The sequence below is a fragment of the Mus caroli genome, unplaced genomic scaffold (genome assembly GCF_978045245.1).
Source record: "Mus caroli unplaced genomic scaffold, Mus_caroli_1 scaffold_13, whole genome shotgun sequence".
NCBI lineage: Eukaryota > Metazoa > Chordata > Mammalia > Rodentia > Muridae > Mus > Mus caroli.
Window position 1 is genome coordinate 21,642,344 of NW_028227268.1, and position 16,302 is coordinate 21,658,645.

Genomic DNA, 16,302 nt, shown 5'->3' on the forward strand with positions numbered 1-16,302 from the left:
GGTTCAGCCCAGTGTGTTGGCACCATCTTGTATTAGCCAGCCCTGAAGAGACAGAAAGACATGCATTCCTGAAGTGTCCCCTGGCATCCACATTCACATGTGCACAAGCACACACATGTTCACACACACACACACACACACACACACACAAAGCAGTACCTCTAAGTACCCATAATACCTTAGATAGCTAGCTCAAGTAACTGCCTCAACTATATTGGTTTTTTCAAATGGTCATGGAGTTATACATGATTTTGAGCCACCACTTGGGTGCTAGGAGTCAAACCTGGGTCTTCTGCAAGAGCAGCCAGTGCTCTTAATCCCTGAGCCAACTCTCCAGCCCAGAATCTTGTCTTAAACTGTCTTTCCAGAATTCAGCTGAGCCAGGCTTGGTGGCCTGGGTCTTTAATTTTCTTACTCCAGAGACAGAGGTAGGAGGTTGTTTGTGAGATACAGGCTTTCTGGTCTCCATAACAAGTTCCAGGCCAGCCCTGGCTACCTAGTGAGTCTCAAACACAAAAACAGAAACAGGATCCAGCTTAATGGCATGTATTAGGAACAGAATCCAGCACACAGTAGGAGCAAAGCAAACTGGTTTTAGTCTTTAAAAAAGATGTCCTTACTGGCAAATGTATAAACACAAATGAGCACAACATCTGTAATTCTAGCACTTGAGAGACTGAAGCAGGAGGATTGCCACAAGTTCAAGGCAGCCTCAGGTTACATAGTGAGTTGAAGGCCAGCCCAAGTAACAGGGGAGTCTCTGTCTCAGCTGGAGGGAGAGAGAGAGAGAGAGAGAGAGAGAGAGAGAGAGAGAGAGAGAGAGAGAGAGAGAGAGACTGAAACATACATACATAGAAGTTTTATTTGTAGTAGGCACAAACCAGAAATATTCCTATACTATGTGAAAAGTTTGTCATATAATGAGTTACTACTCAGAAGGGAAAAAAATGCTCTGGCATGTGTTTAATATAGGTGACTCTTCAAAAAAAGAAAAAAAGATTGCAGGAGCTGTGTATTGTAGCACTCTACTGTAAAGCCAGCCGTTGGAAGACCGAGAAAGAAGAACTGGTAGACTGAATCTAGCCCGGACTATATGGAGAACTCTCCTGATCCCTTGACATAAAATATCACAATGATAGTAAAATTAGATATAAAATTCTAGAAAATGTAAATTGATCGACACCTTCCCGAATACAAATAGTGGTTGCCTAGGAAGTCACCTGGTGGTGACAGGTTAGGGAGGGGTAGGCTACAGAGAAGTCATTAGGGAATGTTTGGAGATGAAAATGATGTGTGTAGCTCAGTGGTGCTAATGGGTTCCTGGATGGCCACATGTGGTAGAACTCACAGACTTACTCAAATGACTTCTGTGCAGGTCTCTTGTTAGCCCTGCCCCTTTTCATTCAGTGCTAGAGATCAAACCTAGGACTGAGCCCATGCTACCAAGCACTCTACCATAATCTCTCTGTCCCTAGCTCTGTTTCCCCTTTTTTTTTTTTTTTTTTTTTTTTTTGGTTTTTTTTGAGACAGGGTTTCTCTGTATAGCCCTGGCTGTCCTGGAACTCACTTTGTAGACCAGGCTGGCCTCGAACTCAGAAATCCGCCTGCCTCTGCCTCCCGAGTGCTGGGATTAAAGGCGTGCGCCACCACGCCCGGCTCTGTTTCCCCTTTTTATTTTGTGTCATTGGCTGATTGATGATGGACTGGACGACAGTGTCATGTTCACCCATCTGCTCTTGAGGTCCTTGAGGAGCTGAGGATGACCTTGCACTTCCCGTCCTGGTTCCCAGCTTTGGAACGCAGGGATTGCAGGTATGTACTGCCACACCAGGTTCATGTGTTGTCAGAGAGCAAACCCAGGATTTGGGGCGTGCTAGGCAAGCCGCCTATCAACTGGGCTACATGGATAGCCTTTTTCTTTGTATTTTTGGAACAGGGTGCTAAATTTCCCCAGGCTGGCCTTGTAATTCTCTCTCTCTCTCTCTCTCTCTCTCTCTCTCTCTCTCTCTCTGCCCCAAATAAGCTTTGAGCTGGTAAATTCACTGCCTCTGTCTCCAGAGTAGCTCCCAAGTGCAGTTTACCATACATTAATTACATTTCAATGAAGCTATTTTATTGTATGTGAATAGGGGTTATTCTTGCTTGCATGTGTATCTGTGCACCATTTGCATGCCCGGTGCCCAGGTACTGGGGCCAGAAAAGGCCATCAGAAGCTCTGGTACCATAAAGTTAGTTAAAGATAGTTGTAGCTGCCATGTGGGTGCTAGGAATTGAATTCACGTCCTCTGGAAGAGCATCCGGTGCTTTAGCAGGTTAAAACCTCTGAGCCATTTCTCCAACCTGGAGTTAGCAATTTTACCTGTTACACTCACTGTTGTGGAGATTTTCCTTTCATTCTTTCTTTTTAACGTTGAGATTTTTTATTTTATTTTATTTTATTACAGTTTTATTACAGTTTCAAAGAAAAACCCCAGGGCAGACAACTGTACATGTGAGCAGCTGCCAGGAAGAGGGAGACAGATAAGAAAAAGAAAAGGTCACAGCCTTTGAGTTCAGCCAGCATGGAAGTCAGCCACGCAGTGGACAAACGGCTGCTTGTCAGAGATGGGAGCTCTCAAGAAAGAATAACAGGGCATAAAGCACGGGAGGAGGCATACGTGGGCTCTAGCTAGAACCTAAAAGGAAAAGGTAAAAGCTATAGGGAGGGTGGGCAGGGGGGTGGGGTGCGTGCTTTTAATTCAAGCACTGGGGAGGCAGAGGCAGGAGGAGCTCTGTGAGTTTGAGGCCAGCCTGATCTACATAGCAAACTCCAGGGCATCCAGGAATACATAGGTAAATCTTGTCTCAAACAACAACAAAGAGAGAGACAGAGAGAGAGAGAAAGAGAGAGAGACACACACACAGAGACACAGAGACAGAGAGACACAGAGACAGAGACAGAGAGACACAGAGACAGAGAGACACAAAGACAGAGAGACACAGAGACAGAGACACAGAGACAGAGAGACACAGAGACAGAGAGACACAGAGACACAGAGACAGAGAGTAGGAGGGAGGGGCAAAGGAGAAGAAAGAAAAGTCTTATCTTTTTGACTTAGAAAGTAAGTCTAGAGCCGGGCGGTGGTGGCGCATGCCTTTAATCCCAGCACTCGGGAGGCAGAGGCAGGCGGATTTCTGAGTTCGAGGCCAGCCTGGTCTACAAAGTGAGTGCCAGGATAGCCAGGGTTACACAGAGAAACCCTGTCTCGAAAAACCAAAAAAAAAAAAAAACAAAAAGAAAGTAAGTCTAGGTCAGGGCAGACCCTGCACAGCCTTATGGTGGCTCCCAGGGCTGCCATTTATTTGGCTTTTGGAATAGGACTTGTCTAGAGAACACAAGGTATCTTAGAATTCACAATCGTTCTGCCTCAGTTTCCTGAATATTGGGATCACAGACAGGTGCCATCATGCCTAGCTCCGCTGTTGCTGGTTCTTAATTTGTTTCTCCTAATGAGTAGAGACGTTGAGCATCTTCTCATGGGCTAATTAGCATCCTCTGTATACCTTCCTTGCGCAAGTAAATAAATATTCTCATCTTTCAGTCATTTCTAATTTGGGCTGTCGTGTTATAGATTGTGGATTAACTATCTGCACATTGGTACTACTTAAAAAATGTGTCTCTTCTGAGCAGAGGAACCCCAGTGGAGGAATGAGGGGAAGTATTGGAGGAGCTGAAGGGGAAAGAACAATATCAATTAACCAGAACAGACCCGTGTACCACCCCCCACACACACAGAGCTCCCAGGGACTAGGCCACCAACCAAAGAGTATACATGGAGGGACCCATGGCTCCAGCTGCATATGTACCAGAAGACAGCCTTATCTGGCATGAATTGGAGGGGACACCCTTGGTCCTGTGGAGGCTCAATGCCCTAGTGTAGGGGAATACTAGGGTGGTAAGGCAGAAGTGGGTGGGTAGGGGAGCACTGTCATAGAAGCAAAGGGAAGAAGGATGGGATAGGGAGTTTGCAGAGGGGAAAACATCCAGGGAGGGGGATATCATTTGAAATGTAAATAAAATAACCAATAAAAAATGATAAAGATAAAAGTATTCTAAAAAAAAATGTGTCTCTTTTTGAGATGGAGCCTGGTGCATTGAGAGAGGATCTTACACTATAGTCTAGACCAGCCTGGATCTTAAGACCATCCTTCTGCCTCCGTCTCATGAGTGCTGGGATTACAGGGATGGAACAGGATCTTGTTTTCTACTGCTCTGCTCTCCATTCGTCTTTGGGAGTCAGCCTTGTCAGTGCACACGAACAGCAGGTCAGTTACTTTGCTTGCTATAACCCATCCATCCAACCCTTGCTGAAAAGAGCTGGGCTCTAGGTTGGAGTCACATCAAATTGTGCTGTAGGGACAACTTCACAAGTGTTTCCTGGTACGTGGGGGTGTGAGATTCTCAGGAATGTATACCTAGGAGTGGACCTGGGGAGTCTTAGGGATTGTGATTTTTTTACCAGGTAGTGACAGTTTCCAAAAGAGTTGCAAAACTACTCACCCTCCATCTGCAGTCAGGTCCCTTCCTTAGGCCTCAGTTTTTCCAGTGTATCCTTTGGAAAATAAGAGTTTAGATGGTTGGACTTCTTTTTCGTTTTTATCTTCCCTTCTTTGATGGTTTGTATATCCTTGGACCAGGGAGTGGCACCATCTGGAGGTGTGGCCTTGTTGGAATAGGTGTGGCCTGGTTGGAATGGGTGTGTCACTGTGGGTGTGGGTATAAGGTCCTCACCCTCTTTGCCTAGAAGTCAGTCTTCCACTAGCAGCCTTTGGATGAAGACATAGAACTCTCAGCTCCTGCTGTGCCATGCCTGCCTGGATACTGCCATGCTCCCACTTTGATGATAATGGACTGTACCTCTGAACCTGTAAGCCAGCCCCAATTAAATGTTGTTTTTTATAAGACTTGCCTTGGTCATGGTGTCTGTTCACAGCAGTAAAACCCTAACTAAGACACCTTCCTTCCCTTTTCTTTCTTGCATGTGTATGCATATTAGTTTACATGCATGTGTAAGTATGTCCAGGCTAGAGCAATACGTTGGCTCTTTTGCTCTGTCACTTTAGTCCCTTGGGACAAGGGTCTCTCGTTGGACCTGGAGTCAGGCTGGCAGTCAACAAGCCCCAGTGATCTTATCTCTGTCCCCTGATCATGCTAGGGTTACAGATACACGTGACTGCAACTGACTTTTAAATGGGTGCAGGGGAGTCCAACCCTTCTCTCAAGATAGCACCTCAGATGTTCTTATCTGCTAAGTCATTTCCCAATGAGCCATCTCCTCATCCATCAGTGGTTGGATTTCTGACTCTTTTTGGTTCTGATATCCTTGGAATCCATGTGTGTGAGCATCCTTGAGGAAGGATATGAAGCATGTGAACCCACAGGTTTGTGTGTTGGAAGCATGGTACCCAGCTGGTGATGATCTTTTGTGAGAAGTTGGGGTCTAGCTGGAGGAGGCAGATCTGTGTGGTGGTGAGCTATAGGTTTTATTACACACCTCTGTTCACCTGGTCCTCCTCCCTTAGCCTTGGTTTTACCTTGGTCTCTTCTTGGCTGTCTTGAGCTTCCATCTTGTGTTTTCTGCTACCATGATATCCTGCCTCACCCCAGGCCCAAAGCAATGGATACAGCTGGCCTTGGATGGAAACCTTGGAGACCATGAACCAAAATAAACCTTTCTTTCTTTTAGTTGCTTTAGATATTTGTCCCAGGAACAAAGAGAGGAGAAACATCTAGAATGTAGCTGCTAAACATGCTTAGGGGGCACATTGTCTTTAAACTCTTCTTTTTTCATCCATCTATTCATTCATTCATTCATTCATTCAAGCACATGCATGTGTGTGTTGATGCTCGCCACTTTTATATCAGAGTACAATTGATGGGAGTCAGTTCTCTCTGCCCTCCTGAGGGTCCAGTGTTCGAATTCAGACTATGGTAGTAAGCAGCTTTACATGCTGAGCTGTCTCAATGGCCCAGTGTGCTACACTATTTTTTTAAGTTAAAACATATAGACATTTTGTTTACTGTTATAGTATGAGGGTGTGATGGGGCTGTGCCCTCCTGCCTGTGCATGCTGCATCTGTGGTGGTTAGAGGACAGCACTGCGGAACAGGTTTTCTCTGTCCACATGGATTCTGGGGGATCGAACACCGATGGTCAGTCATTCCAGGCAAGTGCTTTTACTCAGTGGGCCCTAAGCTCCTCCTCCTCCTCCTCCTCCTCCTCCTCCTCCTTCTTCTTCTTTTAAGATAAAGGACACAGATGTCTACAGAAGGGAGTAAGTTTCTAAGTCTAAGTTACAGGACAAGTGGAGTTAACATAGGGAATTCAATTAGATACACGTGGTTGTGTTGCCATATAAAATCACTGCCAAAACCCGGGATCGAACCAGGAACCTTTAGATCTTCAGTCTTACGCTCTCCCAACTGAGCTATTTTTTTTTTTTGGTTTTTCGAGACAGGGTTTCTCTGTATAGCCCTGGCTGTCCTGGAACTCACTTTGTAGACCAGGCTGGCCTCGAACTCAGAAATCCGCCTGCCTCTGCCTCCCGAGTGCTGGGATTAAAGGCGTGCGCCACCACGCCCGGCTCCAACTGAGCTATTTTGGCTGTGCTTGGCCCCTAAACTTCTAAGAGTAAATGTTGAGTAGCAACAGGAACGTGGGGAAAGGAGACAAAAAGCAAAAATGATAATGTTTTTCTGAGATAAGGTTTAGTGCCTCATGTGTAAGTCAAGAGTAAGTCATTCCATGTGAATGGGCGTGGCTAGGCAGGCTCTTCTGAAAGAGAAGATAGCTTCATAGGGACAGATCTGGGTGAGGAGAAGGTATTGGCAGGCGGAGAGATGGGGAGGGGCGGGACAGACATGGGATGACTCTGGAAAGGAGCACTGTTCCCTGAGCACTGACTGATGTGGCATCCTGGAGGGATAGCTCCGCGAACAGGAAGATCTTCACTTTAGCTCCCTAGAGTGGATAAGGAGGAGGGACTCTGGCTATACTCCCGGGGATGGGGGGTGGGGGGAGGCGGGTTGGGGGGAGGAGCTTCTCCAGGACACACCCCTGGCTACAATGAGAATCTGATGAGTGGGGGGGGGGTGGTGGTGGTGGGGGAAATGAGCAGTGCAGAAGTGACAATTATCCTGGCTCTGCACGGGGTGGAGCTCAATATATCTGCGGAAACCCTGTCTCCAGCTCTCCCAAGAGATGGCTTAGACCCAGATGCACTCCAGGAAGACCCTCCGGGTGGCATCTCCTCCCTCCTTGTTCTTACCTTTTCTCTTCTTACCTTTTCTCTTTAATTGCTGTGTTCCCATCCCCAATTTCTAGCCAAGGGTGACTTTAAAATCCTGATCTCTTGCCTGTACCAGGGATTATAGCCATTCTTTACCATACCTGATGGTTTAGTTGGTGCTAGGAATCAACCCCAAAACTCTGTTCATGACTTTTTGTTTTTAAATATATTAGCCTTGAACTGATCTTCATGTTTCTACCTCCCAAATTCTGGAATTAAAGGTGTGTGCTACCATGTCTAGCTCTCCTTGCTTTATAAGAAATAGTTTTTATATATGTATATGTGCTCATGGGTTTATGTGCATCACCTTTGTGCAGGTGTTCAAGGAGGCCAGGTGTGTTGGACTCCCTGGAACTGACCCAATTCTGCAAATGCACCTTTCTTCCTTCCTTGAAATAGTATCTAGTCCAGGCTGAACTGGAAATCTTTATGTAGACCGGGCTGGCCTTAAGTTTGAGATGCTTCTACCTCTGACTCCTGAATATAGGAGTACCAAGGGCTCACATGGTCCTTATGTCCTAATCACTTTATTGACACATCCATTCCAGTGTTTATCCAGTGATTCCGGCAGTGAGTGACTAACGTGTGCCTAGGCACCGGGGATAAACAGTGAAATAAGGAAGCCCCACCCAACAGGATCTCACTTCCCTCCTTCAGCTACAGCAGGTTGTAGGGCCAAGGACAGGGACTTAGTGATGAGATCATGACAAAGGCAATGTGGTGGTTTGGATAAAAATGGGCCCTATTGGCTCATTTATTTTATTTTATTTTTTTATTTTTTTTATTTTTTTTGGTTTTTCGAGACAGGGTTTCTCTGTGTAGTCTGGCTGTCCTGGAACTCACTCTGTAGCCCAGGCTGGCCTCGAACTCAGAAATCCGCCCGCCTCTGCCTCCCGAGTGCTGGGATTAAAGGCGTGCGCCACCACGCCCGGCTATTTTAATTGTTAGTCATCTGCAGGCATACATTTTTTTTTCAAGCTATTTTAATAAGGGCTCAACCTCTCCTCTAACTCACCACTCACCAGAAGTAGTGAAAAAGAAAGGTTATTAGGATATGGGGGGAAGTGGACCTGTTTAGAAATAGTTCTCAGCCGGGCGTGGTGGCGCACGCCTTTAATCCCAGCACTCGGGAGGCAGAGGCAGGCGGATTTCTGAATTCGAGGCCAGCCTGGTCTACAAAGTGAGTGCCAGGACAGCCAGGACTACACAGAGAAACCCTGTCTCGAAAAACAAAAAAAAAAAAAACAAAAAAAAAAAAAAAAAAAAAAAAGAAATAGTTCTCTGGGGCAATGCCAATCTTTGTTGTTCTCAGTTCAGTCCTCAAGCAAACACCAAACATGACTCAGCAGCTGTAGTCCAGTCCACTCAGCAGACACCACACAGGAATCAGCAAGGGCAGTGCAATCCAGAAGAAACTGAGAGTCTTGCCAACTGGTTTGAGTCTGAGGAAGTGGAAAGAAGCCATGGGAACCTCATGAGAAGCCACGGGAACCTCATGAGAAGCCACGGGAACCTCATGAGAAGCCACGGGAACCTCATGAGAAGTTCTTTGGCGAGTTTCTCTCTATGAACATAGTCACCCACAAGCTCAGCAAGGCCATGTAAGACAAACCAAGACATTGGTGTTGTCAGTGAAGACTCAAGAGGAGGAGCAATGCTAGAGCTCCCACTGGGGTCGTGGGGTCATGTTAATATTATTTCTAAACGTCACTAGTCCTTTCACATGTCTGTTACAGCAAAACATCCTTTTACCCGTGCCTGCTTCAGCACAACGTTCTTTGACCTCTGCGCCCCAGCAAAACAGCATACGATGACATAACTGACTTTCCAAAGAACCTGGGAGTTTCCACTTCAGTCGGTAAGGAGTGACACTCCTTGAGAAGGATAGAAGGTGTGGCCTTGTTGGAGTAGGTGTGGTCTTTGGAAGAAGTGTGTCACTGGAGGTGGGCTTTGAGGTTTCAGAAGCTCAAGCCAGGCCCAGTGAGTGACTCTTTCTTCTTGCTGTTTGTAGATCTAGATGTAGAACTCTCAGCTACTTCTTCAGCACCATGTCTGCCTGCCTGCACTCCATCAGGCTCCCTATCATGACAACAATGGACTAAACCTCTAAAACTGCGAGCAAGCCCCAATCAAATGTTTCTTTTCTAAGAGTTGGTCATGGTGTCTCTTCGCAGCAATAGAACACTCAGTCAGAAGGCAGTGCCAGGACAGCCAGGGCTCTACAGAGAAACCCTGTCTCGAAAAAAAAAAAAAAGAAAAGAAAAGAAAAGAAAAGTTAGTACTGAGGAGTGGGTATTGATATGACAGGCCTGAGCATTCTGCTTGTTGGCAGAATATAGACTTTGGGTTAGGAAAGCAGTTGAATATTTTAAGAAGGGTTTTTGGTGGTGGTGGTAGGGTTGAAACAGGGCTTTTCTGTATAGCTCTGGCGGTCTTGGAACTCACTCTATAGACCAGGTTGGCCTTGAACTCAGAAATTCACCTGCCTCTGCCTCCCAAGTGCTGGGATTAAATGCATGTGCCAACACTGCCTGGCTTTAAGCAGGGCTCAATGGGCCATCCTAGTAGGAAAAACAATGGTGCAGAGAGAAATGGTTTCACAAGAGAAGGATGTTAGTAAGTGGCCCAGAGACTGTTCTTGCGATGTTTTGGTGAAGAATGTAGCTGCTTTCTGCCCTTGTTCAAAAAAATCTGCCTGAGGCTGAATTGAAGAGTTTTGGATTAATGGTGTTGCAGAGAAGGGATCAAGACAGTTTAGGGGGCTGGTGAGATGGCTCAGCGGTTAAGAGCGCCGACTGCTCTTCCAAAGGCCCTGAGTTCAAGTCCCAGCGACCACATGGTGGCTCACAACCATTCGTAATGAAATCTGATGCTATCTTCTGGAGTGTCTGAAGACAGCTACAGTGTACTTATATATAATAATAATTATTATTATTATTGTTATTATTATTATAATAGTAATGATTTTTTAAATCTCTTGTGGTTATTAGTGGTCACTCTTATGCAGATTGGGATGGTTTGTATATGTTTGACCCAGGGAGCGGCACTATTAGAAGGTGTGGCCCTGTTGGAGTAGGTGTGTCACTGTGGGTGTGGGCTTTAAGACCCTCATCCTACTGCCTGGAAGCTAGTAGTCTGCTAGCAGCCTTCAGATGTAGATGTAGAACTCTCAGCTCTTCCTACGCCATGCCTGCCTGGATGCTGCCATGCTCCCGCCTTGATGATACTGGACTGAACCTCTGAACCTGTAAGCCAGCTCCAATTAAATGTTGTCCTTTATAAGAGATGCCTTGGTCATGGTGTCTGTTCACAGCAGTAAAACCCTAACTAGGGCACAGATCTATAATGAAAAGGAGCAGGCTGAGCAAGGAAAATTACAAAATGTAGTTTGATGAGAAAAGAAGCATCGGGAAAGGTGAATGGAGCTAAGTCCGGTGTTCAAGGAGATGCAGAGTTTAAAGAGAAGTCTGAGGCTAACTGGAATAAAGGGAGCAGTGACCTCGGGGCAGGACCTCACCCAGCTAAGCTTCCAACCTGTGAAAAGGATCTAAAGAAAAGCTTAAGTGAAGGAAATCATTAATTACGGAAAGCCAGTGCAGATGCAACTGAACAATGGGGGCACGTTCCAGCCGCAACAAGCAGCAGAACTTGGCAGCTTTGGCCACACGATTCTGGATTTAGAGTCAGAGATACAAGAAAGGCATTGTAGAACCTCCCTGTGCCGCTAAGGAAAGCTGCTGAGGTTAGGCACATGCCAGGGGTGTCCCCGCATAGCGGCTAAGTCAGGCCATTGTGTGAAGCTGTGAAGTGAAAGCTTCCATTGCTTTAAAAACCCTAAGGTGGTGGTGGATGCCGGAACCGTGAGATAACCTGCCAAGGAGAACTGCTAACAGGGAGTGGATCCAGCCCAAGAGAAAGTGCATTGCAGTGAACAAAGCTGAAAGGAGTTGGAGATCTGAAGAGCGCTTTGACATGCGACACAGAGATGCAGAATTTGGAGTCTCGCTTTGGTCCAGTATTTCCTCCCTAGGCTCCTTTTCTTCCCTTTTGGAATTGTAATGTATGTTCTGGGCCAATGTATGTTGGAAGTATGAGGTTTGCTTTTTAACTTTACAGGGGTTACAGTTAAGGTTGCCTTGGGTCTCAGAAGAGACTTTGAACTTTGGACTTCTAAATATTGTTGAGACTCTGATAGACTATGGGGACTTTTGAAGTTAGGCTGAATGCACTTTTGCATTATGATATGGTTATAATCTAATGGAGGCCATAGAGTGGTTTTTGATGGTTTAATAAGATTGGCCTCCGTTGGCTCATATATTTGAATTCTTCATCATCAGGGAATGGCACTACTTGAGAAGGATACGAGTTGAGGCCTTATTGGAGTGGGTGTGGCCTTGTTGGAGGAAGTGTGTCACTAGGGGTGGGCTTTGAGGTTTCAAAAACCCAAGCCAGACTCAGTGGCTCTCTCTTCATTCTGACCTGCCTGTGGATCCAGAGGTAGAACTCTCAGCTACTGCTCCAGTACCATGTCTGCCTGCATGCTGCCATGCTTCCTACCATGACAATAATGGACTAAACCTGTAAAACTGCAAGCCAGCCTTAATCAAATGCTTTCTTTTCTAAGTGTTGGTCATGGTGTCTCTTCACAGCAACAGTACACTCAGACTGGCAGGGTGCTTATCTGCAAACTGACCTTAACGCTCAGCTCAAGCTGTGGCGATGAGGGACATCTGCTAGAACCCTTGTCTTCAGTAGAGCTGGTGGTCAATACATGAGTCGAAGTGAGCCAAGGCATACCTTTAACCACAGTACTCAGAAGGCAGACAGGCAGGTCTCTGTGACTTTTTTTTTTTTTTTTTTTTTTTTTTTTAAAGATTTTATTTATTATATGTAAGTACACTGTAGCTGTCTTCAGACATTCCAGAAGAGGGCGCCAGATCTCGTTGCGGATGGTTGTGAGCCACCATGTGGTTGCTGGGATTTGAACTCTGGACCTTCGGAAGAGCAGTCGGGTGCTCTTACCCACTGAGCCATCTCACCAGCCCAGGTCTCTGTGACTTATAGCCCATCCTGTTCTACATAGAGAACCCAGGCCAGTCAGGGCTGCACAGTGAAAACCTGTTTCTAAATAAACAAAACCTAAAAATAACTAGCTGAAGTGGCTTAAAATCTAGGAAGGAGCCACTAGCCAGTCTAGAATCTTCAGAGTTGGAGAGTGACCCAAGCCTGACCCGGGGATAGTGCTTATAACCCTCTATAATGCCGCAGCATAGACCTGTCCAGAAGAGGCTAGGGGTGGTTATAACTGGGAAAAGCAAAAGATTTGGAGCTTTTGAATAAGATACCAAAACAGTAAGAAGATGGGGCCCAGCTTGATTGGCACAGATCAAAGGAAACTCTCTGGCCTCTCACATAGCTATTTTTCCTCCCTCCTTCTTTTCCTTCTTCTCTTTCTGTCTCCCTTTCTTTTTTTGGAGTCAGACCCTCAAACTGACCCCGTATCCAAGGATAGATCTTTACCTCTGTTTCCCAAGTGCTAGAATTAAATATAGACTTGTGCCACTATGCCCAGCTTCCAACAGATACTTTCTTCTTTCTCTTTACTTAATGTGGTAGTTTGTATATGCTCAGCCAAGGGAGTGACACTATTAGAAGGTATGGCCCTGTTCAAGTACGTGTGGCCTTTTTGGAATAGGCATGGCACTGTGGGTGTGGGCTTTAAGACGCTCATCTTAGCTTTCTGGAAGTCAGTCTTCCACTTGCAACCTTCAGATGAAGATGTAGAACTCTCAGTTCCTCCTGCACCATGCCTGCCTGGATGCTGCCATGTTCCTGCCTTGACGATAATGGGCTGAACCTCTGAACCTGTAAACCAGCCCCAATTAAATGTTGTCCTTGTAAGAGTTGCTTTGGTCATTGTTCACAGCAGTAAAACCCTAACTAAGACACTTACTTTCCTTTTTCTTTTCTAAAACCAGCCCAACCCATGTCTAACAGCGCTTTGATGAGGTGGGTGGGTAGGGGTGCTCTATCCTTCAGCAAATATTTGTTGAGTACTTCCTAAGTGCCAAGGCCTTATTCAAAGTGCTCTCAGGTCAGCAAAGAAGGAAACATCAGAATTCCATCATCAGGTACAAAATATAGCCCTAACGAATAACTTAATAAAAGTGGAATTGAAGGAGCCAAGGGCAAGTGCAATGTGCAATTTTTTAAAACTTTGTGTTGATTCTTTGTGAATTTCATATCCTGCACCCCAACCCCTTCTTTCTGTCCCCCTTAGTATCAACCATTGGAATGCTCTGCCAAAAAGAAAATTAAAACAAAACAAAGCATCTCATTGTGGAAGCTGTAGTGTGTCACAGTGTGTCACATAGTCTAACCATCGTGGAAGCTGTAGTGTGTCACAGTCTGTCACATAGTCTGCCCATCGTGGAAGCTGTAGTGTGTCACAGTCTGTCACATAGTCTGCCCATCGTGGAAGCTGTAGTGTGTCACAGTGTGTCACATAGTCTGCACATCGTGGAAACTGTAGTGTGTCACAGTGTGTCACATAGTCTGCCCATCCTGGAAGCTGTAGTGTGTCACAGTGTGTCACATCGTCCCTTTCACCCATACTTCTTTACCTGAACATGTTCATTGCAATGAGTCATTGATCTGGTTTGAGGCCTTTGGCCTCTGCTACACTATCAATACTGGAGTTTCAATGGAAAGTCCTTTTAGAGATCCTGTTGTTGACCTATAGAGATCCTGTAGCTTTGGGAGTGTGCCAAATCAAAGCCCAGGATGTGGACCTGGGTGGTAGCTGAGTTGGTCAGCTCACCAGTCCTCCTGCACCACACCACCAGGGCAAGCTTCGGGCAATTTCCAATTTTTATTGATTTTGCCAAATTGACATTAAAAAAAAGTTTATAGTTGTTTCTTACCTGGATACTTGTTTAGGCGTGTTCTTATTTATTTATTTGATTTTCTTTTTCTTTTTTGTTTATTTGTTTGTTTGTTTGTTTTTCTTTTTTTTTTTTTTTTAAAGATTTATTTATTTATTATATGTAAGTACACTGTAGCTGTCTTCAGACACTCCAGAAGAGGGCACCAGATCTCGTTAAGGATGGTTGTGAGCCACCATGTGGTTGCTGGGATTTGAACTCTGGACCTTCGGAAGAGCAGTCGGGTGCTCTTACCCACTGAGCCATCTCACCAGCCCCTGTTTGTTTGTTTTTCAAGACAGGATTTCTTTGTGTAGCCTTTGCTGTCCTGGAACTCACTCTGTAGACCAAGCTGGCCTTGAACTTAGAGATCCTTCTGCCTTTGCCTTCCAAGTGCTGGAATTAAAGGCATACACCACCACCACACAGGCTGAGTGTCCTTTTTTTCTTTTTCTTTTTAAATTATGTTTATTAGTGTTTTGCCTGCATGTTCATCTGTGCCATGTGTGTGCCTGGTGCTTGCAGAGGCCAGAAGAGGGCATCATATCTCCTAGAATTAGAGTTATGGAAGGTTTGAGCTGCCATGTGGGGTGGTGGGACTTGAACCTGAGTCCTGGAAGACCAGCATCAAGAGCTTGTAACTGCTGAGCCATCTCTCTAGCTCCAGTGTTTTGTTTTGCTTGGAGAAAATCTTATTGTATAGCTAAGGTTTCCCTCAAACTCCTGATCATCCTTCCTGAGGCTCCTGAATGCTGAGAGTATTGGGTTCCCTTCCCATAGCCGTTCTCCCTCTGTGAGTGGGGACCCTTTAGGGGGGCTTTGAATGACTCTTTCACAGGAGTTGCATATCAGATAGCTTGCATATAAGGTATTTAAATTATGATTCATAACAGTAGCAAAATTACAGCTATGAAGTAGCAACAAAATAATAATTTTATGGTTGGGGTCAGCACAACATGAAGAACTGTATTAACGGGTCGCAGTGTTAGGAAGGCTGAGAACACTGCCTTACCACATTCTGCTGGAAATTCCCTTTTCTTTCTTTTTTTTTGTTTTGTGTGTTTTTTTTTCCCCCTGTGTATAACCCAGGCTATCTTGGCACCTGCTTTGTAGACCAGGCTGGCCTTGAACACACAGAGATATACCTGCCTCCCAAGTGGTGGGACTAAAGGTGTGTGCCACCATGCTGGACTAAAGGTTATTCTTTCTAACCAAAGGGATAGTTGTGTTGTAGACCAGGCTGTGTGAAACTCATAGAGATCTACCTGCCTATTAAAAAAAAAAGCTATTATTGTGTATATGTAGGGGCCACAGGTACTACAGTGTATGTGTGTGGAGTTCAGAGGGCAGTTTTGTGGAGCCATTTTTCTTTAATTGCTGTTATGTGGTTTTGGCGATGGAACTCGCATCATCTTTGCATAGCAAGTCATTTACCTGCTTAGCCATTTTTCTAGGACACCCCACAGGTAATTCACATTAACTACAGTCTTTTGGCTAGCAGGTGAAGACTAGCTAGTCCCAAGGGTCCACGACTTATTCCAGCATTTGGGAAGCTGAGACAGGAGGAGGATAGACATTCAAGGTTGTTCTCTATTTAAACAACAAGTTTAAGAACAACCTGGGCTACATGTTACTCTGTCGCAAACAGAAAACAAACAGACTTTAATAAAAACTCTGAATTGCTGTGCTCCAGGGCCTGAATTTGAGCAACTTCAGAGATGATATTTATTTACTTGGGGAGAAGTGATCACTCACAGAGATTTGGGTAGGTTCTAGGCCTCTCCCTCAACTGCAGGAGCAAGGGGCACTCTAAACTGTTATTTCTAAAGAATGAGTATGAGGGAAGGGACCAAAAAAAAAAAAAAAAAAAAAAAAAAAAGACGTCATCAAGGAGCACACGCTGGTCAAGAATGGGTGTTACAAGTTCAGCCATCCAAAGACTGGCAGAAAAGGGCCTGGGAGTGGGGGGCCTTGGGAAAGTGTTTGCCCAGGAGAGTGTTGCAACATTGTTGCAGGGAGCTTTTGACCCAGGGTTTTTGCCAGGGCCACAG

At 45.4% G+C, this 16,302-nt stretch overlaps 1 non-coding gene across 1 annotated transcript; it reads right to left on the reverse strand.

Annotated features, from left to right (window-relative positions):
* Positions 1-6,404: 6,404 nt before the first annotated feature.
* Positions 6,405-6,485, reverse strand: Trnaf-gaa (transfer RNA phenylalanine (anticodon GAA)). Its single transcript has one exon. It is a non-coding gene; the product is annotated as a tRNA-Phe (tRNA).
* Positions 6,486-16,302: the final 9,817 nt, after the last annotated feature.